At 48.0% G+C, this 23,463-nt stretch overlaps 1 protein-coding gene across 3 annotated transcripts in view; it reads right to left on the bottom strand.

Moving 5' to 3' along the window:
- The window catches only part of STK38L (serine/threonine kinase 38 like), a gene marked incomplete at its 5' end in the record, with an annotated part of 336,575 nt that overhangs the window by 27,702 nt on the left and 285,410 nt on the right, over nucleotides 1-23,463 (bottom strand). Inside the window, one exon of one of the 3 annotated variants that reach the window (XM_083399832.1) lies at nucleotides 8,514-8,606. The exons of the other annotated variants lie outside the window; for them this stretch is intronic. Of the gene's footprint in view, nucleotides 1-8,513; nucleotides 8,607-23,463 lie in introns of those variants that run through there. 3 annotated transcript variants of the gene reach the window in all.

Genomic DNA, 23,463 nt, shown 5'->3' with positions numbered 1-23,463 from the left:
GAAATCCACTACAAGTCTCGGCTTATCTGTGTTTTTTTTGTCCACAAAAAACACTGGGCTGCCCCCCACCGCTCGGGACTCTCTGATGAAACCCCTCTTCAGGTTTTTGTCAATGAACTCCCTCAGCTCCTGCATCTCCCTGTCTGACATGGCGTACAGCTTGCCCACTGGGAGTTGAGCCCCCGGGAGTAGGTTGATTTGACAGTCAAAGGGTCTATGCGGCGGCAGTTTGTCCGCTTCTCTTTCGCTGAATACGTTGCTCAGATCTGCATATTGCGGAGGCACCTCCCCTTGCTTCATTACCTCCATCCCAGCTAAGGTGATCTTGGCTCCCCCTGGATCCTTCCCCTGCTTGCAGTGTTCCAGGCAATGCGCCGACCCAAAGGAGACCACCCTCTGGTGCCATCCCACTAGAGGATCGTGAAGTGCCAGCCAGCTCATCCCCAAAATAATGGGAGCTCCTCCCAATGTGGCCACATTAAACGCTATCCTCTCGGTGTGTCTTGCCACCCTCATTATCATGGGAACAGTCTGTTGGTTCACTTCTCCTCCCAACAGCTCTCTGCCGTCAATCGTGGTTACCTGCAGGGGTTTACTTAAGGGGAGGGTTTGTATCTGGTGCTCAGCTGCGAACTCCTTACTCATGAAATTACAGGAGCTGCCTGAATCCAGCAGGGCTTTGATCTGTAGGGGGTGTCCATTTGGCAGCTCTAGCAACACCTCTATCACTAGAGCAGGCCTGGGAGGTTCTGGTGCGGGCACTCTCACTGCTTTTGAGCCTGGCTGCTGTGCCCCGACGGTGGCAGCCAGGCGTTGGCTTTTACCTGCTCTGTGCTTTCCTCCTCCTCTCCCCCAACAGCTCCTGCCATGCCTTGCCATTCCTTTCTCCGTGGACAGACTCTGGCAAAGTGTCCTGGCTGTTGGCAGAGATAGCATTTTTTCCCGCCCTTTCCCTCTTTCTTCCGCCCTTCACCGATGTTTGAAACTGTGCGCGCACGCGCTGTTCCCACTTCCATCGGCTCTGCCGGCGGGAAAGGCTGCTCTGGAATGTCTGGAATGCGGAGCTCCCTCCAACGTTCTCCTTTCCCCTCCCGCTTCTCCAAAGCCCTCGCCTCCTGGCGCGCTCCAATGGCTAGCGCGGCTTTAGTCAGCTGGTCCATAGACTCTGCTCTGGGGTTCCGGGAAAGTTCATCTTTCAAGGACGAAGACAGACCCTCTTCAAAAAGCATTTGAATGGGCTCAGAAGCCAAGTCCCACCCCAATCGATGAATCAACATAGTGAACTCAGTCCAGTACTCACGGACAGTCCGGTTTCCCTGTTTGCAAGCCATTAACTGCCTTCGCACTCCTCCCTGCTCAATGTCACTGGAAAACATCAGGTCCATGGCACGAAAAAACTTCATCGCGTCCTTTAGGATCTCATTATTTGCTGCCATCAAGGGTCTAACCCAGTCCTTCGCCCCTGATTCGAGGTGGCTAATTACAAAAGCCACTCGCGATTCCTCATCAGGGAAGTCATCGAATTGCAGATTGAGAGCATATTGCATCTCTGTCCTAAAGGCATGGTAGTTCCTGGGGTCCCCCCCAAATTTCTGCACCAATCCTGGCATCTTTCTGTTGAGTGGGGTGGCTTTCTCCCTCCCCCTCTCTGCATCCTGAGCCCTCCTTTCTTCCAGCCTCGCCGTCTGCAAGGCAAGCTGGATTTCCAACGTCCTATACCTTTCCTCCAGGCTTGGACCTCCAGCTGCCCCTCCGGTTCCTGCTGGTTCGCTCATGATGCCTCTCCCTGGCACAAGCTAGCTGTCGATGACTTTCGGATTGCTGTGATGGGATGAAGAGCTGCTTGTGTGTAAATTGCAATCCCTCAGAGTTTGAACCGCTTCTCAAACCTCTGCCTGTGACGGAGCCCCTCCAGCATGGCTGCGTCAGTCGCTAGCAGAATCCGAAAGTGGCTGCTTTCGGAAACGTTTCCAACATAAAAGCTCCTTAACGGAAACACGTCTTCTGGACTCTCTGCGTGACAGTTTCCGCCGAGGAACGGGTGTTCCTATAGGGGGCCCTGAGACTTCCCCACTGTTTTCACTGGAAGCATCTCTGAGCCATTCCTCCGACTCCCCTTCCCTTGACGTTCCTGTTCGCCCCCTACTGGTTCCCTCTTCAGGTGTCAAGTCTCTCTCTACCTGTGCTGGTCCCGGGGGTAAGGTACCTTGGGTGTAGCAAAGTCCACACGAAGAGGGGCAAGGTCCGAGGCAGAGTGCCGGGCGGTGAACAGGAACGCTGGAACAGGAGGCTGTGCAGGGAACAGGAACACCGGATGGTCGGGAACAGGAGGCCGAGCAGGGAACAGGAGTACCGGATAGTCACGAGCAGGGATCACGAACGCAGGAAGGTCCGAAGCCAACAACGACGTTGCTCCCGCAACCTGGGGCCGGGCTGACTGGGCTTTTATCCTCTTCTAAGGCCGGGGGCGGTCCCGGCCCCCAGGAGCCCCGCCTCCTCTGGCCTTAAGGCGAGCACTCCTCCTGGGGGCAACCAGTTCCCTTCGCCTCTCTGCTCTAAACCTCTGCAGATCAGGAGAGGCCGAAGGGTTACTGGGCCCTGGAGGAGGCTCACCTGTGGCCACTGAGTCGTCAAGCCTCTCTGGGGCCAGAAGGGCTTCACCTGGGGCCAGCTCCTGATGCACTGCCACAGGTGCAGGCTCTTCAGCATCTAGGCCTGGCCCCAGTTCAGCCGGCCCTGGAGGCGGGGACTCCTGTGCAGGCCGGGATTCCTCTGTTTCATCCTCCGAATCGGAATCCCAGGCCATCACACCATCCCCCCTCCCAGGCCCCCCCCTCAACCGAGGGTCCGGACCCGGCTTGCCGGGGTACGTCGCATGGAACTCTCGGAGGCAGGCAGGTGCGTGGACGTTGGCCGCTGGTTCCCAGGAACGGTCCTCCGGTCCGTACCCCTTCCAGTCAATGAGATACTGCAGCTTCCCCCTGCGGTATCGGGAGTCCAGGATGCGTTCCACCTCGTACTCAGGCTCTCCCCGAACCAACACTGGCTGCGGTCGGGGACGGTTCGGGTGGAACTCGTCGGGTGGGGCCACCGGACTCAAAAGGGACCTGTGGAAGACCGGGTGAACCTTCAGGGTTGCGGGTAACCGGAGACGAAATGCCACAGGAGAGACTTGGTCTACGATAGGGAACGGGCCGGTGAAGCGGGCGTCCAACTTCCGCGAAGGTCGAGAGGGGTGGAGGTGGCGAGTGGAGAGCCAAACCAGGTCACCGACGCGAAGTTCCGGCCCCACCTGGCGGTGGCGGTCGGCCTGGGCCTTGTACGCTTCCTTGGCCTGGTGCAGTTGCTCCACCAAAAGCTGTTGCTGGGACTGGAGCTCTTGAAGCCACTCCGTCACCGCCGGGACTGCGGATGTCGGCAGCACCTCTGGAAACAGCCGTGGATGATAACCATAACTGGCCTGGAACGGGGTCTGCTGGGTGGACGCATTCACCGCGTTATTGTAGGCGAACTCCGCCAATGCCAGGTGGTCGACCCAGTCATCCTGCTGGTAGCTGCAGTAACACCGGAGGTACTGCTCCAGCACCGCGTTCGCCCGTTCCGTCTGGCCATCGGTCTGTGGGTGGTAGGCTGACGAGAGGCAGACCTCCGTCCCGAGGGTCCGGTGTAGTGCTTGCCAGAACCGGGATGTGAACTGAACGCCCCGGTCGGACACCACGCGCTCAGGTAGGCCATGCAGGCGGAAGACATGCTGAAGGTACAGCTGAGCAGTTTCCTTGGCTGTGGGTACAGATGGACAGGGAGCGCAGTGCACCATCTTGGTGAAATGGTCGGAGAAAACCAGAAGGCAGGTACAGCCACGAGACGAGGGTAAGTCCACTACAAAGTCCAACGAAACCGTGTGCCAAGGGTGCGGTGGAACTGGCAATGGCTGAAGTAGGCCGGGGGGTCGCCCGGTAGGTCCCTTGGCGCGCCGGCAGACATCACAACCAGCAACGTAGCGAGCCACGTCAGCCTTCAGGCGGGGCCACCAAAACTCTCGACTGACCAGATGGGTGGTCCGATACCGTCCAAAGTGCCCCGCTGCTGGGGCATCATGGGCCATCCGGAGAACCTCCAGCCGTAGTGGCCCTGGCGGGATGTACAAACGACCGTGGTGCAGCAGAAGGCCCTGATGCAGGACCAGCCCCGGATACTGTGGGCTGGACCCTTCAGCCAGCTCCCGGAGTCGTTCCTGGGCCCAAGCGTCGACCCGCTGCTGTTCCCGCACCCGAACCTGCAGTGGCTGCGCCTCCTGGGTGGCCAGGAATGCAGCCGGAGGTAGGATCGTGGTGGGTTCTGCTTGCTGTACCGTGTCTGCGTTGTCGTCAGGTTTCCGGGACAGGGCATCCGCCTTCTGATTCTGAGAGCTAGGGATGTAGCGGATCCGGAACTGGAACCGGGAAAAGAACAACGCCCACCGGATCTGTCTTTGGTTCAGCTTGCGGGTGGTCTGGAGGTACTCCAGGTTCCGGTGGTCGGTTCTCACCTCCACCGGATGTCGTGCCCCCTCAAGATGGTGGCGCCAGACCTCAAAGGCTACCTTGATGGCCAGTAGTTCCCGCTCCCACACAGTATAGTTACGCTCCGCTGGTAGGAGCTGGCGGGAATAGAAGGCACAGGGTAAGAGTGGCGCTTCAGGACCAATCTGTTGAGACAAGACGGCACCGAGAGCCGTACTGGAAGCGTCGGTCTCCACCACAAAGGGTCGAGAGGGGTCAGGATGTTGTAAGATTGGTGCCCTCTGGAAACAGGCCTTCAACCCCTGAAACGCCTCCTCTGCCTCCTTGTCCCAGGAAAACGGCGTCTTTGGGCGCAGTAGCCGGGTCAACGGGGTGGTGCGATGAGCATAATCAGCGATGAAGGTCCGGTAGTAATTGGCGAACCCCAGGAAACGCTGTAGGTCCTTGCGGTTCCGGGGTGCCGCCCATTCTTGAACCGCTGTCACCTTCCCCGGGTCCATTTGCACCCCATCTGGAGAGAGCCGGTGACCAAGGAAGTCCACAGTCCGCTGATGGAACTCGCACTTGCTGAGCTTTGCGTACAAACGGTGCTCACGCAAGCGCTGCAGCACGGTCCGGACATGTCCCTCATGGCGAGCCGGGTCACGGGAGTAAATCAGTATGTCATCCAAATACACCACCACGTACTTGTCTAACAGGTCCTGAAACACGTGGTTGATGTAGCGTTGAAACACAGCAGGCGCGTTGCACAAACCGAAAGGCATAACCAAATATTCGAACTGCCCGTACCGGGTCCCAAACGCTGTCTTCCACTCATCCCCGGCTCGGATCCGAATCAAGTTGTAGGCCCCCCGGAGGTCCAGCTTGGTGAACACCTGTGCCCCTTGCACCCGCTCCAGCAGCTCCGAGATAAGGGGCAAGGGGTACCGGTCTGGGACGGTAATTTTGTTCAGGGCTCGGTAATCATGGCAAGGGCGGAGTTCCCCACATTTCTTCTTAACAAAAAGCACCGGCGCCGCGGTGGGCGAGGTGGAAGGCCTAATGAACCCACGCTCCAGGTTCTTGCGCAAGAAGTCCTGCAAAGCCTCGCGCTCTGGCTCTGTTAGGGAATATAAGCGACTCACTGGTAAAGGCGCTCCGGGTTGGAGGTCTATGCCGCAGTCAAAAGGCCGATGCGGCGGCAGCTGGTCTGCCCCCCGTTCCTCGAACACGTCCTGGTAGTCCTGGTACACGGCTGGGAGCGTGGGTGCTGCCTCCTCTGAGGACGCGGCCGCCAGCGTTCCGGATTGAGCATGGGAACATGGGTCTGGGAAGTGCACGGTCCGTTTGACCCAGTCAATCTGAACGTTGTGGGCCTCCAGCCAGTCCATCCCGAGCACCAGGGGGAAGCGGGGCATAGAGGCAATGTCCAAAGTTCGCAACTCCCGGTGCTGCTGGAGACACAGGACCAGAGGCTGGGTCTCCTGAGTAACGGCACCTGAACGCAGAAGTCGTCCGTCAATCGCTTCCACCTGGACCGGTACTGGCTTGTTCCGAAGTGGCACCTGATAATGGGCGGCAAAAGCAGCGTCCATATAGGAGCGGGTTGCCCCTGAATCTACCAAAGCATGGGTGAGGATCCAGGGCCCACCTGGAGGGTATAAACGTACCGAAACCATAAGATGTTGCAAGTCCATTGGTGCGGGCCCATTCTGTACGGTTTGGGACCCCCGGTAGCTAGGGCCATCAGCTACTGGGGTTGGCGGTTTCCCTGCGGCTGGCGTTTCTCAGGGCAGGACCGAGCGAAGTGTCCACTTCCGCCACAGTAAAGACAGAGATTTCCATCCCGACGCCGCGCCTTCTCTGCGGGGGAAAGGCGTGGCCGCACTGCCCCGAGCTGCATAGGCTCCTCCGTTAAATCAGTTGTGACCGTGGGGCTGCCGGAAAAAGCTGGTGCCGTGAACTGGAAGTGTCGGCGACCCCGGGCCTGACGACGATCCTCCAACCGGTCGCCTATTTGTAGACTCCGTTGAATGAGAGTGTCCAGCGTGGTGGGGCGTTCCATTGTGGCCAACTGGTCCAGTACCTCGTCCGAAAGCCCTTCGAGATACTGGTCCCGCAGTGCCGAGTCATTCCAGGTCAAGTCCTGTGCCAACAGCCGGAACTCCGTGGTATATGTGGCCACCGTGGACTTGCCCTGTTTCAAATGCCGAATCGCCCGGTTGGCTTGACTCTCTTTCTGGGGGTTGCCGAACGCGGCCTCCAAACGATTGCAAAACCCCGTATAGTCTGCCAGCAAGGGGGAGTCTTGCCTGAGTAGCGGCAACGCCCACTTGGCCGCCTGGTCCTTTAACAAGCTAATCAAAAAGTGCACCTTGGTACGGTCGTCAGGAAAGTTCCGGGCTCGCCCCTGAATATACAGTTTGGCCTGGGCCAGGAACATGGGAAAGCTGGCCGGGGCTCCATCAAATTTCTCAGGCAAAGCCACTGGGTACTTGCCCGGAGCCGGGGCGTCGGCCCCAGAAGCCGGTAGGGCTTCCAAGCGTTGCTGAAGTGCCTCAACCGCGTCACTGAGCTGCTGCACGGTGTGAGACAAGGCCTGGTTCTCCTGGGCCAAAGCCACCAGTGCAGCCGCCTGTTCAGCCATGGCCTCTGGCTCTTCCCGAACGCACCCCGACGAAGGGGGAGTGCGGGAGGTGGCGGGAGCAAACTGTGCTGGTCCCGGGGGTAAGGTACCTTGGGTGTAGCAAAGTCCACACGAAGAGGGGCAAGGTCCGAGGCAGAGTGCCGGGCGGTGAACAGGAACGCTGGAACAGGAGGCTGTGCAGGGAACAGGAACACCGGATGGTCGGGAACAGGAGGCCGAGCAGGGAACAGGAGTACCGGATAGTCACGAGCAGGGATCACGAACGCAGGAAGGTCCGAAGCCAACAACGACGTTGCTCCCGCAACCTGGGGCCGGGCTGACTGGGCTTTTATCCTCTTCTAAGGCCGGGGGCGGTCCCGGCCCCCAGGAGCCCCGCCTCCTCTGGCCTTAAGGCGAGCACTCCTCCTGGGGGCAACCAGTTCCCTTCGCCTCTCTGCTCTAAACCTCTGCAGATCAGGAGAGGCCGAAGGGTTACTGGGCCCTGGAGGAGGCTCACCTGTGGCCACTGAGTCGTCAAGCCTCTCTGGGGCCAGAAGGGCTTCACCTGGGGCCAGCTCCTGATGCACTGCCACAGGTGCAGGCTCTTCAGCATCTAGGCCTGGCCCCAGTTCAGCCGGCCCTGGAGGCGGGGACTCCTGTGCAGGCCGGGATTCCTCTGTTTCATCCTCCGAATCGGAATCCCAGGCCATCACACTACCTCAGAGAGCCTTGGCACCTCCTGTCCTGCCGATGGCAGTTCCCTGACACTATAAATAGGGTGGGCGATTCTATCTCTAAAGAAAGAAAATTACAGAAGGAAGTGTACACTAGTGCCTTATATTATACGAAGGGTATGATGATGTCACCCACCACCAGCTCACCATGTTGCACCCTTCTCCTCCACCCTGCTAGACACAAAGCACCGCCACCTTTCCTCTCCTGTCCCCCTGGTGATGTTCTAGGACTGGCAGATGCCACAATGGCTGGGTAATGTAATGGATAGCCTGCTGGGACGCTGATCCAAGATCCAGATTCAATTATCTGGTAAGCTCACTGAGTGTTCTTAGGCAAGCCATTATGTCAAAATAACTTAACATTGTGGTTTGTAAGTGTAAAATCCAGGTCAAGGGGAGGAAATCCATGTATGACATCTCAGACTTTGGAAGAAGGATGAAATAAAATTATTCAGTTCATTTGTATACCACCCTTCATATGAAAACCACGAAGCCGTTTACAATACTAAAACAATAAAACAAATAAAATCACAGATACATATAGCAATAAGGTGTGTTGCATTTTTCAACTGTCAAATTCCAAAAATGAGGGGTGCTAAAAAGTTACAATGAGCCCAAAAGCATTTTGGCACCCAGTACAGATCACAGAGAATTGGTGTGATGTGGCTTCACTGTGGCACCTGGAATTCTCTCTGCAGTATTTTGCACCAGCGACGTCTTCCGAACCACTATCAAGAGTAGCCTCATGAAGAGCACATTACGGTAGTCCAACCTTGAGGTTACAAGAGCATGGATCGCAACTGGCAAGCTGTCCCAGTCTAGGAGAGAAATGTGCCTCCAGTACAGTCATACCTCGGGATAAATGTGCTTCAAGTTAAGTATTTTCGGGTTGCGCTCTGCGGCGACCCGGAAGTAACGGAGTGCGTTACTTCCGGGTTTCGCTGCGCGCACATGCGCAGACGGTCAAAATGACATCATGCACAGAAGCGGCAAAACACGACCCACGCATGCGGGTTGCGTTCGTTTCAGGATGCGAACAGGGCTCCGGAACGGATCCCGTTCGCATCCCGAGGTACCACTGTATCAGTGTTGGATCATGGAGGACCTCCAAGCTATGCAACTGCTCTTTCAAGGAATATGCAACTTCATCTAGAACATACCATTCCATAGACACAGGAACTGCTCACTAAAGTGATGCCAAATGTAATGAATAAATCACCTGCCCCATGTCTTTGCCCAGTAGCTAACATCTGTGGCTGGAACGAAGAGAACAACGGCTATGATGCTGCCCTTACATTCCAGGAGACCAGCCCAAGCCCTGCTACAGCACATGCAGAGAGCACATAGACTATAGGCATAAGATAGAGATTTAGGTTCTCTTTCTGGCATCTCTATGGGCAGCTCTAGTAAAGGCCAAATGTTGAGATACTTGAAAGTGTCAACAGTCCACTAATCTGATCCTATATAAGTGAGGTTATTGCACTCCCCGTTTCCCTAAAAAACCCTGAAATTCTGCACCAAAATGTTGGATTCTGCAACTTGTATAAATTAAGGAAATTGTTTCCTTTCTTTTACTTAATTTATGTTGCAAACATACTATTAATTCTGGTTTTGCTGGTGGTGGAGGGGGGCAGCCCGCAGCAAAAAATAAAATAAAATAAATAATAAAATGCTGCGGATGAATCAGGGGGTCTACAGGGTAGCATGACACCAAAGACATGTCTTTTGCTACCGCTCTACCCTGCCAAACACCTGATTCACCCAACAGCAAGAAAAAACCCAGAACACCAAATTCCTGCTGGGTGAATTGGGGGTCTGGAGGGTAGCACAGCAGCAAAGGAGACAGGTCTTTTGCTGCCCCTGTGCCTGGCACACCAGGTGACTGCAGCCAGGCAGTTGGAGCTGCTAGGCCCCAAGGGGGGAGCCTGCACATCTTCACCCAGTTGCAAAAGGCCAGTTGCCAGTCGCAAAATGTGACTGACACCCAGCTAATTTTAAACACTGCACACTAATAACAAAAAATAATTTCTGTTCTGGAAACTATAGCCTCTTTTGCCAAAGTTTTTCATTCAGCCCTGAATTCCAACAGAAGCCCTTCCATCATGGAGATTAATACTGAAGCTGGGAAAGTATACAGAATGATGTAGGAATAGCCACAAAGCATAATGTAACTGCAGTATTTATGTACTCTAAACAGCCCATTATCAAACTATAATGCGTAGGTAGGGAGGAGCAGGGTTGGATTTCGAAAAAGGAAAGGTAATGGTAGGAACTCAAGGCAGGCTGTAAGTACCAAAAGCTTGATGTGAAGAACAGAGACCAGAAGAGGAGCAAATTCTGTGCTTTCTAAAGAGAGGCCAGCACTGCAAAGTATACTACGGATAATTATGTTCAATTCGGCATTATATTCTGCTATAAAAGGTGGAGGGATTTACTCAGAAGAAGATTACAGCTTTATGTCCCTTTCATTTTAACAGAAATCTCAATCCCTAATCTTAAAAGTTTTCTACTGTAAATCAGTAAGACAAAAGTGTTCAAAGTTCAGTTAAAAGTATTTAGAAGGGACAAACCATCTCAGAATAGTTAATGTTTTAACGCTGGAGAGAATCTCATGGGATTTACTTCAGAGCAAGCATATATAAGATTCTACAGCAAACTGTGAGAATCTAGAATGTGTTTTTACAATTTTCAGTTTGAAAAACCTGCAGTCACCAGTATAATTAGATAAAATCCTAAAATTAGAACCAGGAATGCACCAAAATAAAGATGATAAATAATAATAATAATAATAATAATAATAATAATAATAATAATAATAATTTTTATTTATATCCCGCCCTCCCCAGCCAAAGTCGGGCTCAGAGCGGCTAACATCAAATGTATAATTCATTAACATAAAATCAGACAATCAATTAAAATACATCCTCAAATCAGATCAGGATCAGAATAAAATCCAGTCAGATGGCAACCAGCAGATTAGGGTTGGGGACCTTAAATGCTCACCAGGCCCAACTGTTTGTGCTGGACTTATATGGGCCTGTGAGAAAAAAATGGGAGGCCACTTTCATGCAAGTTCTTATGAAAGGGGAGAGAGAGTCAGGCTGCGCCCCGACCAAAGGCCTGGCAGAATAGCTCCGTCTTGCAGGCCCTGCGGAAAGATGTCAAGTCCCGCAGGGCCCTAGTCTCTTGTGACAGAGTGTTCCACCAGATCGGAGCCACGGCCAAAAAAGCCCTGGCTCTAGTTGAGGCCAGCCTAACCTCTCTGAGGCCTGGGACCTTCAGGATGTTTTTATTTGCAGACCGTAGGTTTCTCTGTGGGGCATACCAGGAGAGGCGGTCCCGTAGGTACGAGGGTCCTAGGCCGTATAGAGCTTTGAAGGTTAAAACCAGCACCTTAAACCTGATCCTGTACCACACAGTGCAGCTGGTATAGTACCAGATGAATGTGATCTCGCAGCGACGACCCCATAAGGAGTCTCGCTGCGGCATTCTGCACCCTCTGGAGTTTCTGGGTCAGTCTCAAGGGCAGCCCCACGTAGAGCGAGTTACAATAATCCAGTCTGGAGGTGACCATCGCGTGGATCACAGTGGCTAGGTCAGGGCGAGAGAGGTAAGGAGCTCTCCTGAACACAAGCAATCCTATTTTAAAAAAAAGAATGGCACACAAATGTTTTGGAAATTTAAAGTAATTCTGCTTTGCTCTGAGGACTGGCCAGAATGATGGCTCTAAAACTAAAAGCAGACACAGTCACCTAACTCAATTGGGCCCAAATAACAGAAGTCAAGAACAGTTTCTGGAAACGTAAGAAAATATGCCACCACTATTCATAGTACAAGAATGAACTAGTAGATTGTCTTGTCAGCTGATTCAGTGGTTATAAACCAGGGTGCCATGGCACCGTGAGGTGCCTTGAATGATGGTCGGGGTGGTGTGGGAAACACTGGCCTCTGTCCCTCTTTCCTCCCCTCCCTCCTCTGATGCCCTCTTGCGTCTCTGCCTCCCAAAGGCTTATGCAGCTGTTTGTGGCAACAGCCCTGACTACAAGCTACCCAGGCGAATTGTGTCTCTGGGGCTGGCCAGGGGGTGCTGGTTGCCAGGAGCTGAGGTGGCCTCAGAGTAAGCAAGCAAGTGGGCAAGGGAGCCCAGCCAGCTAGTGTGCCAGCCTTTGCTGTTGGGAATGGACATACAAGTCTCAGGCCCCTGTGGGACGGGGGTGGCACTGTGGTCTAAACCACTGAGCCTCTTGGACTTGCAGATCAGAAGGTAGGCAGTTCGAATCCCCATGGGGAGGATGCTCTGTCCCAGCTCCTGCCAACCTAGTAGTTCGAAAGCACACCAGTGCAAGTAGATAAATAGGTACCACTGTAGTCAGGCACCAGACAATTTCCAGCACTTTCCTGAGATTTCAGGGGAGAACAACAACTATTCAACCTGTTGAAACCTGTAATGTAAATCCACTCAGGCAGTACCGTGCACTGGGGTCAATACCAGCTTGCTATATTTAGGAGCAATGGCTGGATACCATTCCTAACAAATTCTTAACACATTGGCAGTAGGGAGAAAGAGATTGCTTCAAGAGACTCAAGCATTTCAGGATAGCATCCTCCTTCCAGAAGTAACAGCATGGCTGCACGTTACACTGACTATGCAATAGCTCTGCTTGTTCAGAATCCCGAATAGCTCTCCTCACAATATGCAAAGGAAGCTGGAGAAGTTGCCACTCTCCCCAATATGTTGCTTTTTAAGGGAAGTGCATGGAAAAATTGTGAGCAGAGAAAGGCAGTCAGCTGCTCCGCCTTCAACATTTATGATTCCCTTTCCTTCTAGTTTCCTCTGCCTGCTAGCAAGGGAGCCTTGAAATTATAAAGTCGGAGTTCTCATTTGGAGAGTGACATGTGGAGGCAGCTTCTAATGAGTGAGATATGGCCAATGTCTGGACAGCTGGGAGAATGGAAAACAGGTTTGACTAACAAGACATGAGTTTCCTACAAAGTGAAAAGCAGGATGTATCTGAACAATCACAGCTTAATCTTTAGTCTTCCAGGCTGCTTAATCACTAAAAGGGCTAAAAGAGAACTTGGGGAGAAATAATACTTTAGACAATGCTTTTTTAAAATAAAAAAACAAACAAACCAGTGTGAGAGCAAAGATTTAAATTTTTTAAAATGCAAAGGTAAAATGATATAAACTTCATGGCCATAAACTGAACTGCATGATGGCCTTGTACAGTCTTCCCCAATCTGGTGCCTTCAATATGTTCTTGTCTATAACTTCCATCAGCCACAGCCGTATCACTTCAGACTGTTGTAGTAGCGGTGGGATGGGGGGGGGGGAGAGAAAAAAACACTTTTTAAATCAAATACTCCCCCAAGTAAGGAAACTAATGCAGCAGGGGGAGAGCTGGTTAGAATCCTCTTCTCCCTGAATACTATTTTTTTATTTGCAGGGAGTTTTTCATATTGCAGAGCACTCCAAAACAAAATGTTCCCCAATCATCATCAATCTTTATTACGGTCCAGACAAGTCACAGTCTCTCAGAGTATAGCCCCTTACCCAACCAACCTAAGGCCAGAGCTCTTATTATGTAATAAAAATAATTATTTGAAGACTAAAACAAGCTAGCTTTGTTATATATTTGGCAGGAGTATGATATATGACAATAAATGTTAACTCAGTCACAATAATCTACCAGCACTCCACTAACGTATCAGCAAGTCTCTCACAATATAGAATCAATGTTATAGTCCAGCGAACACTAGTTTGCAGGTGCTTCGGATACAGTTTTACTTTAGACTTCTGTGGTAGCATGAACAAGTGTTACAGGGGCTCTTGAGCACCAGATTTTCAATGAACAACTTGGCATCTGGACCTGTTTACACCATCATGTTACAAAATTTTAACTGAGGATTATTATCCAAAAATAATAAACAAAGCTTGGCTTTGTTCGTGGGCAGACACTCTAGCATTTTTTCCAGTCACATCCTCTGCCCATCATTTCAGATTACTGTGTCATGGTTATGAATGGTAAACACTACCTAACTAATGTTTATACAGTCAGTTTGTCAGCGTTAAAAAAAGTGTTTCCAATTCATCCACTCTTTATCATAGAATCATAGAATCTTTTGCTTCAGTTTAGCCTCACACCATTGTTGTGTGAAATGCCAATAGATGGGTGTGTTAAGTGATTGTAATCCAGGGATATGCATTATGTAAATAAACCCTCCAAGTTGTCCTCACATTTTGTGTGTGTTGTGTCTCATACACTGAAGGCACACTGGTTCTTCCTAGATAATTATTAGCTTTTAAAGGACTGAGCTTAGTTGATACGTTATGGGGATTTTTTTAAGCAGATCTACTCTTGTAGAACTGACCCTTGTATCTCTGTACCTTCTATCCTACCCTGGTACTACACTGAGTTAAAATATACAGTGGTACCTTGGATTATGAACTTAATCCGTTCCAGAAGTCTGTTCTTAAACCAAAGCGTTCTTAAACCAAGGCGTGCTTTCCTAGAGCAGCGGGAACTCAATTTACAAATGGAACACACTCAACAAGAGAAACATGTTCTTATTCCAAGGCAAAGTTCATAAACCAAAACACCTACTTCTGGGTTTGCAGCGTTCTTAATTCAAGTTGTTCATAAACTAAGCTGCTCTTAAACAAAGGTTCCACTGTACTTTAAATGAAAAGGACAAGATAAAAATATTTAAAATAAAAAATCAGAAGGTACTATTTTCCTTTTAAAAACCAACGGCCAGTCAGTCTTTGTGTAAATCAAAAAGAAACTTGCAAAAGAGAAATGCAGAGGTCCCCTTATTCTTCTTCTTTGACAAAGTAAACATTACATACCCAGGGCACTATCATGGGCAGAATAGAATGGCGTATGAAAACCAAATGTGTGCAGGTATAGCAACTGTACATGAGCAGTGAGCCATAACAAGAGTGCTATGATTCTACGTCTGACTTCATCTCATAAGTGAGGTGCTTTGCTGACAACATTATCAATACCCTTGAATACAAGGAAACTGCACCCAAGCAACAAGTTCACTTGTTCCAGACAGAAGCTTCGTCATCTATCCAAGACAAATATGGAATTTTTTTGGAACAGCCTACTAGTGCGCAATATCTTGGCTGTTTTATGTTTTATGACTAAAGGGCAGGAAAAAAGTCCCTTAAAATAACCTCTCCAGTAAATAGCCAGTCCTGCTTTTGCTGCCAAAAGAAACTGAAAGCCCATGGGAATAATAATAACCAAGAGAAGTTTGCATAGTCTGAGTGAGAGGGAACAGACTAAAGTTAGGAAGGGCCATGGAAGAAAAAAACAACCACAGAACTTGGTCATTAAAGTCCTAAATTGCTAGACTTCCTGCAAATGACTTGTGGGTATAGACTCTGAATTAAATACCAGAAAACACTTCTTAAGAGTGAAAGACCAAAGCTCAGTGACAGAACACAAACTTTGTATGAAAAGATCCCAAGTTCAAACCCTGCTGTATTCTGCAGTACCATTGTCAGTACAGAGACAATATTGAGCCAGAGAGACCAATAGCCTGAGTATAAGCCAATTTCTTATATTCTAAACAGCTGAAGCAAGAAGCCACTCCATATGTTGGATCAGCTTGCTATCAGCTATTACATAATCGACAACCATACCATCTCCATAGAATCATAGAATCATAGAGTTGGAAGAGACCACAAGGGTCATCGAGTCCAACCCCTGCCAAGCAGGAAACACCATCAGAGCACTCCTGACATATGGTTGTCAAGCCTCTGCTTAAAGACGTCCAAAGAAGGAGACTCCACCACACTCCTTGGCAGCAAATTCCACTGTCGAACAGCTCTTACTGTCAGGAAGTTCTTCCTAAAACTTCCTCCATTGTGTCTGGGGAGGAAAAGAAAAGACTGTGTGTGTTAATAACCTGGACATACTTACTGTATTTTTCACCCTATAGGACGCACTTTTTCCCTTCCAAAAATGAAGGGGAAATGTGTGTGCGTCCTATGGGGCAAATGCAGGCTTCAGGCAGATATCCGCAAGCCTGAGGAGCCCGGCAGGAGTTCCCGCCGGGCTCCCCAGGCTTGCGGATAGCAGCCTGCATCCCAAAGCCTGGGGTGCGCTGAGCAGCTTGGTGCAGAGTCAAATGGAGGCTTGATTTCAAGTCTCCAGCACCCTCAGGAATAAAATCGCCTTGAATGACTGCAAAAACGTTCGTCTTCACCTTTCTCAATATCCCTCCTGAAAAGTAATGCTGCGGGGCTTGCGAGTGTTATACTGCTGCACTGTAGGGATTTCCTACCGCTGGGGGTTCCCCTTTAAGTTGTTGGTCATGGCAAATACATTTCTGCCTCCGATGAAGAGCAGGTGGAAAATATTCTCCATGAACTTAAAACTGCAATCCCCAAAGTGGCTGCAAGAGGTGGAGCTAACCCCCCTCCTCTTCCTCATGGTTCACACAGAAAAAGAAAAAGAAAAGCTCTGCAGCAGAGTCTCTTCATTCGTACCATGGCTCTTAGGCCTTCATACAGCATAAACTCTTGGCTAGGAGTTGTTCAAATTAAACCAAACAGTTAGCCATCAGGCTTATTATGACTCACTCATGAGGGAGAGGGTGTGGGCAGAAAGATCTTCCCCCGCCTCAGCCTCCCTTCTGTTCCTTGGTGTGCTAAGGTAATGCTCTCTACAGCTTCCTCTATCCCAGCCGCAGATAGCTGGATGCACCTGGAACAGTTTGCTATGTTAAAAGTTGAATTTCTCTGTTCTTGTTCTTCTCTCCCATTGAGTTTTCTTGCGCAGTGCAATCAACCCTCAAGCACACTACTATGGTCTTACTTCCTCATTCAACATCTTGTATAAGCACCATTTGTTCTCAACTATGGTTATAGTGCCACCCATTGTAAAAGAATTTCATTAAATGCTAAAGGTTTAGGCAATTTTGATACAAGAGACGCACCAAAAGAAAAACAGCAAAACTTGTACACTGCTTTTAAAGGGCAAGTGGTTAGGTGACCAAACCTATGTCCCAGGATCTTCCTCAGTAAGGGGTGTGACCATATTGATTGCAAAAAAATGCCATAAGGAGAGTTATCAATATAATTCATAAGGCCTGTATCTCTAACTCCCCTACCACTTTAATTTCTTTAGACGCCTTCAAGGCATTTGATTGCATTGAATGGAATGATCTTTAAAAGCTTTTATTTAGCATGGGGTTTGGAAATAGATTTTTGCACTTGACTGAACAAATCTACTCTGAATCTGCTGCTTGTATCACTATCAATGGTTGTGACTCCGTCTACTTTAAGATTAATCGGGGGATCAAACAAGGATGCCCTCTGTGGCGATCGAGGCCCTAGCCTCCAATCTCAGATCCCACCCTGAGATTGAAAGAATCCAAATTCAAGGGGCAGAATATAAGCTAAATTTTTTCATTGATGACTTACTGCTTATGCTACAAAATCCTTTAAAAAGCCCTCCCAAATCTGTAAGAAACCCTTAACAGGTTTTCAGAGGCAGCAGGATTGAAAATTAACTACAGCAAATCATTTCATCAATATCTCAGCATTAATGGTTGCGCTCTCATTCTGGTTTTAAAGTTGTGCATGGAGAATTTAGAAATTTACGGGTGGTCATAACTATGGAGCCAAATCAGCTCCATCATAGGAACGTTGGACATCTCTGTAGGAAAATCAAAGTGGTCCTGGAAGCACCTAAACTTAAGCTGGCTAGATTGTATAGCAGCCATAAAGATGTCCATACTCCCCAAAGTCCTGTTCTTGTTTCAGACTTTACCTGTACTTATCTCCCCTTCCCATTTGGCTCACTAGCAACATCTACACAATATTTTTATTACTGGAGAAGGAGAAGCAGGGTGACTTTGTCAAACTTTATATTGTCCCAGGACCAATGGAGGTCTCAGGGTCCCATGTCTTAGGCTATACTTAAAGCAAATGGTGCACATTATCAATGGCTCAGTCTCAGTTCCCTGTGTTAGAAATGAACTGGTACCCTTCAAGCCTTGTCCTGTCTTAAAACCCCCCCAGGCATACACGGCAAAACCAGAAAATCCATTTTTACAATTAGCATTTAAAGCGTGGCGCAGGTGGCAAATTCACTTGGCCCCTCTGTCGTCATCCTCAATGCCCAGTCTGGAACATATACCATTCTGTTTTAATGACAAATACCTCCAGTATCGATGTTGGGAACAAAATGGAACATATAGGATCAAATATATTCTGCCTAATGGCTGTCCTATCTCAATAACTTATTTAAAGGAAAAACTAAAATATACCCCACACAACTGGCTCCAACTAACTCAGGTCCATTCTTTTGCCTTTGCATCACTCCCTGACTCTCTATGAATCACTTTGCCTTAACGCAACCTCAACTCACAAGGGCATGGCTTCCAATATATACAGAAACTTACTTAGCATAGAATCAGCCTCTTCTCAGGGGCTACGATTAGTATGGGAGAGTGATCTAGATCTCTGGATAGAGGAACAAGTATGGGAAGCAATGTGGTCTAAACCCCCACTTAAAACAATTTCTGTAAGAATACAGGAAGCCACACTGAACAGTATTAAGATGACATTGGACTCCACTCCGCCTATCCAGAATTGGCTAGCGGTACTCTAATTTATGCTATCAGGGTTGTGGTCGCATTGGAGCACTGCTTCATATGTGGTGGGATTGCTGCATAGTTCAGAGATTCTGGACCCAAATGTTTGAAACTATCTGCACCATCACCCCTTGGATACTGTCCCCAGCCCTGGCTCCTATCCTTGGAGCCTGGTACCAACTCACCCATCATGCACATGTTTATGCTACCTGCTGCACCCAGAATGTCAGTGGCTTCCCACTGGAAATCCAACTCATCTCCTTACCGAGAGGAGGGGCTAGCAAAACTATGGGACACAGCACTGTCAGAACACCTGACACATAAACAAAGAGTCTTTAATGGTTCGTCAAAAATAGCCACTTTTATTCAACTTGGTATACGTTTTTCTCCTATGTTAACTCAACCACACAGCCCACTAAACCCCCTGCTCCACACAGAAATATGTGGAAAGGCCTTATCGAGAACTAATTTGACTCACCCTTTCTTCTTATATGTGATAAATATATGCAGCATTGCATTCTCAGGTGTCTTCCAGTTTTTCCCTCCCCTCCATATTCTCATTTTTCTATTTGTATTTTTACATTCATTATTCTTACTGCATTTCTATGTGCTTATGTCAATAACCATTCTGTATGAAAAATGATGATGTTGATGATGATGATAATGATGTTTCTTATTGAATAAAGGGGGGGGGGCGACAAGCCAGCCTCTCCACATTTCATGGTTTCATCAGGTAGTTCTTTGGGTCCTAAGCAGTTTCAAGCATGGCTTCCAGAAAAATCTAGTTCTGGACATTCTGGTGGTGATGAGATGCTTGTAACTCAAGACTCCATCGTCCCTTCTCCCATCCTTAGCTACTGATTGCTTCTACTGTAAAGCAAAGGTTGCTGACAATGTTGTATACCTTGTTCTGCAATTGACGCTGACAGATCTCAGTCTTTGGCCAGGTGTAATGACAAACTACCCTATCAAAGTACAAGAGCAAAATGGCAGAAGGCAGAAGTGATGAGCTGGTGAAACCATCAATGAACCACACTGAAACTCTCACTTCAGCACAAATCTTCAGTTGAACACATCTGGAGGCAGGTGCTGAGGATATGCAACTGAAGCAAAATAAAGAAACTCTAATTCAGAAAATCATTTTCTGCTTTGAGTACAAACATATTCAAAGAAAGAGCTTTATCTGTTTTCACAGGAAATCTATGCTAGACCTGCTCTCTGCCCCAACCCACCAATACAAAAAGGAAGAAGGGCCTTTGGTTGCAGACACCTGATAGAGAGGCTGGTTGGTATTTGGTAACCAGCGGAGAACATGCAGGGATGAACACACCTAATTTCCACCAATAAATTCAAGACACTTCACACACAATAACTTCCTACTCAAACATCCGTTGCCATAGTGGAACACACACATATGGCTGGAAAGCTCTAATCTTCCATGGTTGCCCAATGTACATCTGCATTTTTAAAATGTGGCGCAGTGCATGGAGAACTCGACTACCTTTTACACTGGAATGCTGTGCCTGTAACATTATTATTGTAAAAGAAGGTCTGCTTCTTTGCCCACTTACCCTGGGTCATGGCATGGGGGAGTTTTATTTCGTAAGCTGCCAGGGGTGGGGTCCTGCTGGGGTTATAAGGTAGGATAATAATTGAAGAATAATAAATAACCCAGCTATTGTTATTGTCAACCGGCTCTTTAAACACAATTCCAGATACATATTCCCAATGGTTTTTAAGTGATCTGAAGCTTTATGTCCTGAAATAAAAGTTTTGCTTACATTCATGATAATAAAGTCACTAGCTTCTTTTATAGCAGTGCCAACCAGGCTGCCAACTTCAATCATTTTCATTTCATTTATTGAATTTATAACCTTATGACAATGCAATAGGGCTCGGAGATGTCAGCTTTTCAACATCACCATGTATTGCCAGGCAAACACCGTGATCTGGCAGTACATTGTGACATTCAAATCCTTTCTTGGAAGAGTGCGTTCCTGTAAGCCGCTTTACACTTAAGTCGGTTGGATTCCCTGGAGAGATCTGGATGCAACGGTATCCCAAACCTCCTTTGCATGTTTGCTGTGAAGCGAGCACAGTGGGCTTTTACTCCCAAGGAAAAACGCCAAATTTGCAGCCTTTAATGCACAACTGCAGTCTGCTAGTTTGAAGAGGACAGGATTGCAGTGTGCATGAAAAAAGAAGAGTTTGCAAGGCCAGGTGGCGGTGAGGAAAGAGGGTGTCACAGGACTTGGGAATCTTGTTGAAGCAGCGGAGGGGATGGGAGAGGCAGAATCTCCACCCACCCCAGGCTCTGTTGTGCGAGACATGATGGCCCAACACGTCACCACCAGGCCAAGTAAGGCCTGACCTGGGGCGGAAGTGCCGGCAAGGAGGGGAGAGGCAGCGGCAGCCTCCCTTTCCCGTTGTCCCTCTCTCCAGCTGGGCTGCTCCGTGTGCCCACCCACCCCAGGTGGCAGAAGGGTAAACTATGCCACTGAACCCAACACAAGCTGTGTCCTTTGGTGCAGCTTGGTAATTTCACACTTGGACTTAATGGTCTTATGGAGCCTTTAGATGGGAATTGCTTCAATCTTTGTGCTGTTAGAGCAAGGATGGGGGGACAGTTTGCCAACCCCAATTATAAAAAAAAAATACTCTGAGCATGTGATGCATTTTATTTTAAGGTCACTTAAAATCATGTCAGCATGGTGACTCCAAGTTTGCCTTTGCAAAATACATTTACTTAGGATTAAGCTTCAGTTTGTTGTAAGAAAGGGTAATATATTCCTTAAAGTAAACAATAACAGATTGAGTACCTGAAACCATTATAACACACTTTTCAAAATAAGGAAGAAAGTATGCTGTGATGACCAAAATCAGTCCCGGTGGGTCATACCCGTGCCAGCATAAGAATTGGTCTGGGCTTCTTCGCTGCCACACTCTGGGTGGCCATTTGGGTGGGAGCTGGTTGCAGCGCCCTAGAATTTAGCTGCATCACTGCATTTAGTCAATCTAGATGCCGTATCATCTCTACTAGTGACTATAACAAATAAAGTGCAAGTTCAGCCTGATTCTTGAATGTCTTAAAGTAAATTTACTCATTTATTAGCCGTTAGGGTCCAGCTATTTCTTTGTGGACATTTATAAAACCATATGTGCTTTTGAGATGAAAGAGCGTCTCTATTAATTACTTCTACTAATCTCAGCAAAATAAACCGCCTGACGTTTAGGACTGTAACCTTGCACCTGGTAAGCATTTGTTACAATGTTTGCTATTTTTAGCCTTACAGTATTTCTTCCTTATTTCAGTTGGGTCGTTGAACTTTCTAGGAGTTCACCACCATTTGGATTTAGTATTCATTGAATTCCAGGTCAAGGATGGAGGCAGGGAGATTGGCACATTACTAGTAGCAAAAGGTTTTAAAAGGCCACCTGCTAGGAGGAATGTTGATAAAATGATTGGATTTAGCCGAGATGACAAAGTTAATGTGTTTAATCACAGAAAAATCATTATTGACATTTATTAAGAGTTGGAAACTTCTTATGGACTTTTTGCATGAAAGAGAAAATGAACTAATATCTGAATCTAAAGATTGAAAAAAACATTGGGTTACAGAAAACAGAATAGTTGGATGGAAATGAGTGAATGCTATATTTAGTGGAAAAAGGGAATTGAAGTCTTTATCTTTTTTCATTTTTCTCTCTTTCCCTTTTCTTCCCCCCCTTTCTTCTTCTTTTTTCTCTTGTACCTTTTCAGATTATAATTTTAAAGTATTTGTTTTATTCTGATGTATTATAAAAAGATACTTTGCATTGGGTATGAACTTTTGTAGATCTTTGGGTAAGTATAAATATTTTCTTTAAAAAAGGCCACCTGCAATTGGTTGATGGGACACTAATGAAAGGTTGAGATGAGAATGAGAGTTTGTAACACAGGTAAGAGCATGTGTATAATGCATCTTCCAATAGAAAGCCTGCAATTTAGAGTATTTATGCTGCAACAGTAGTTTCAAACACAGGGATATAGTGCTTCAAACGCCGGGATATATGTTTCAAGCAGTACAATACAAAGCAAGCAGCTGTTCCTGTTTTGAGGCAAGAAGATTCTGTCTGGGTACAGGAAGGGAGATTGTTTAAACAGTACCAAAATGGTACAATAAATAAATAAATAAATAAAATGTGTAACCCACCTATCTGATTGGGTTGCAGGGGTTTGTATGTGGGGTGAAACACAGTGCCTCACACACCTCAAATAAGTGTGGCTGGTCACAAAAAGTAAGCAAGAAATAAGCAAGCTTTGTTCTTGGTGTCGAACAATCCATAGGTCGAGTTCATACAACATAACAAGCCATACCACGATTTATTTGAGCCATGTGGGTGGTTTGGTTGGGGGGGGGGGGAGAGTAGGAACTGTGTAGAGGCCCACATGAGGGGGGAAGCTGATTTAACCATGGTTTAACTGTGGTTTATCATGATACGCGAACAAGACCACCATATACCCTCCTGAGTACAGTTGAAAACAATGTGACAAGAGATTTTTCTTCCCAACATATAAAGCAGGGATTCCCAAACTGTGGTCCATGAGATTCACTCAAGAGTTGTCCATATTAAATATTGATTTTTACTTGCATTTTATTGTTTCTTACATTTTCTTTTATTGTATTACTATTTGAATTATACTGAATGCAAATTGTAATATGATAAAATGAAATGTAAGAAATAAGAGAAGCAATAAAAATACAAGTAAAAATCATACAGCATCTAGCACAGCACATTACAATTGCTTCAACAGGCAGAAAAATCATTTAAGTGGTCCACAAAGATCATCAGCATGAGGGGAAGAGTTTGGGAACCACGGTTATAAAGCATCCCATAACAGGAACCTTTGAGAACCTCAGTCCAATGAGCCCAGCACAACAGACTGTAGCAAATGTAGGCATTTCTTTCGGGTTTACAAGAATGGCCTCAACATCCTTTGCAGAAACATGGTATAAAACAACAAGTA

The sequence above is a fragment of the Podarcis tiliguerta genome, assembly GCF_965153285.1.
Source record: "Podarcis tiliguerta genome assembly, chromosome: 10".
NCBI lineage: Eukaryota > Metazoa > Chordata > Lepidosauria > Squamata > Lacertidae > Podarcis > Podarcis tiliguerta.
Note: the sequence above shows the minus strand (reverse complement) of the source record. Positions and strands in the feature narration are given on the sequence as shown.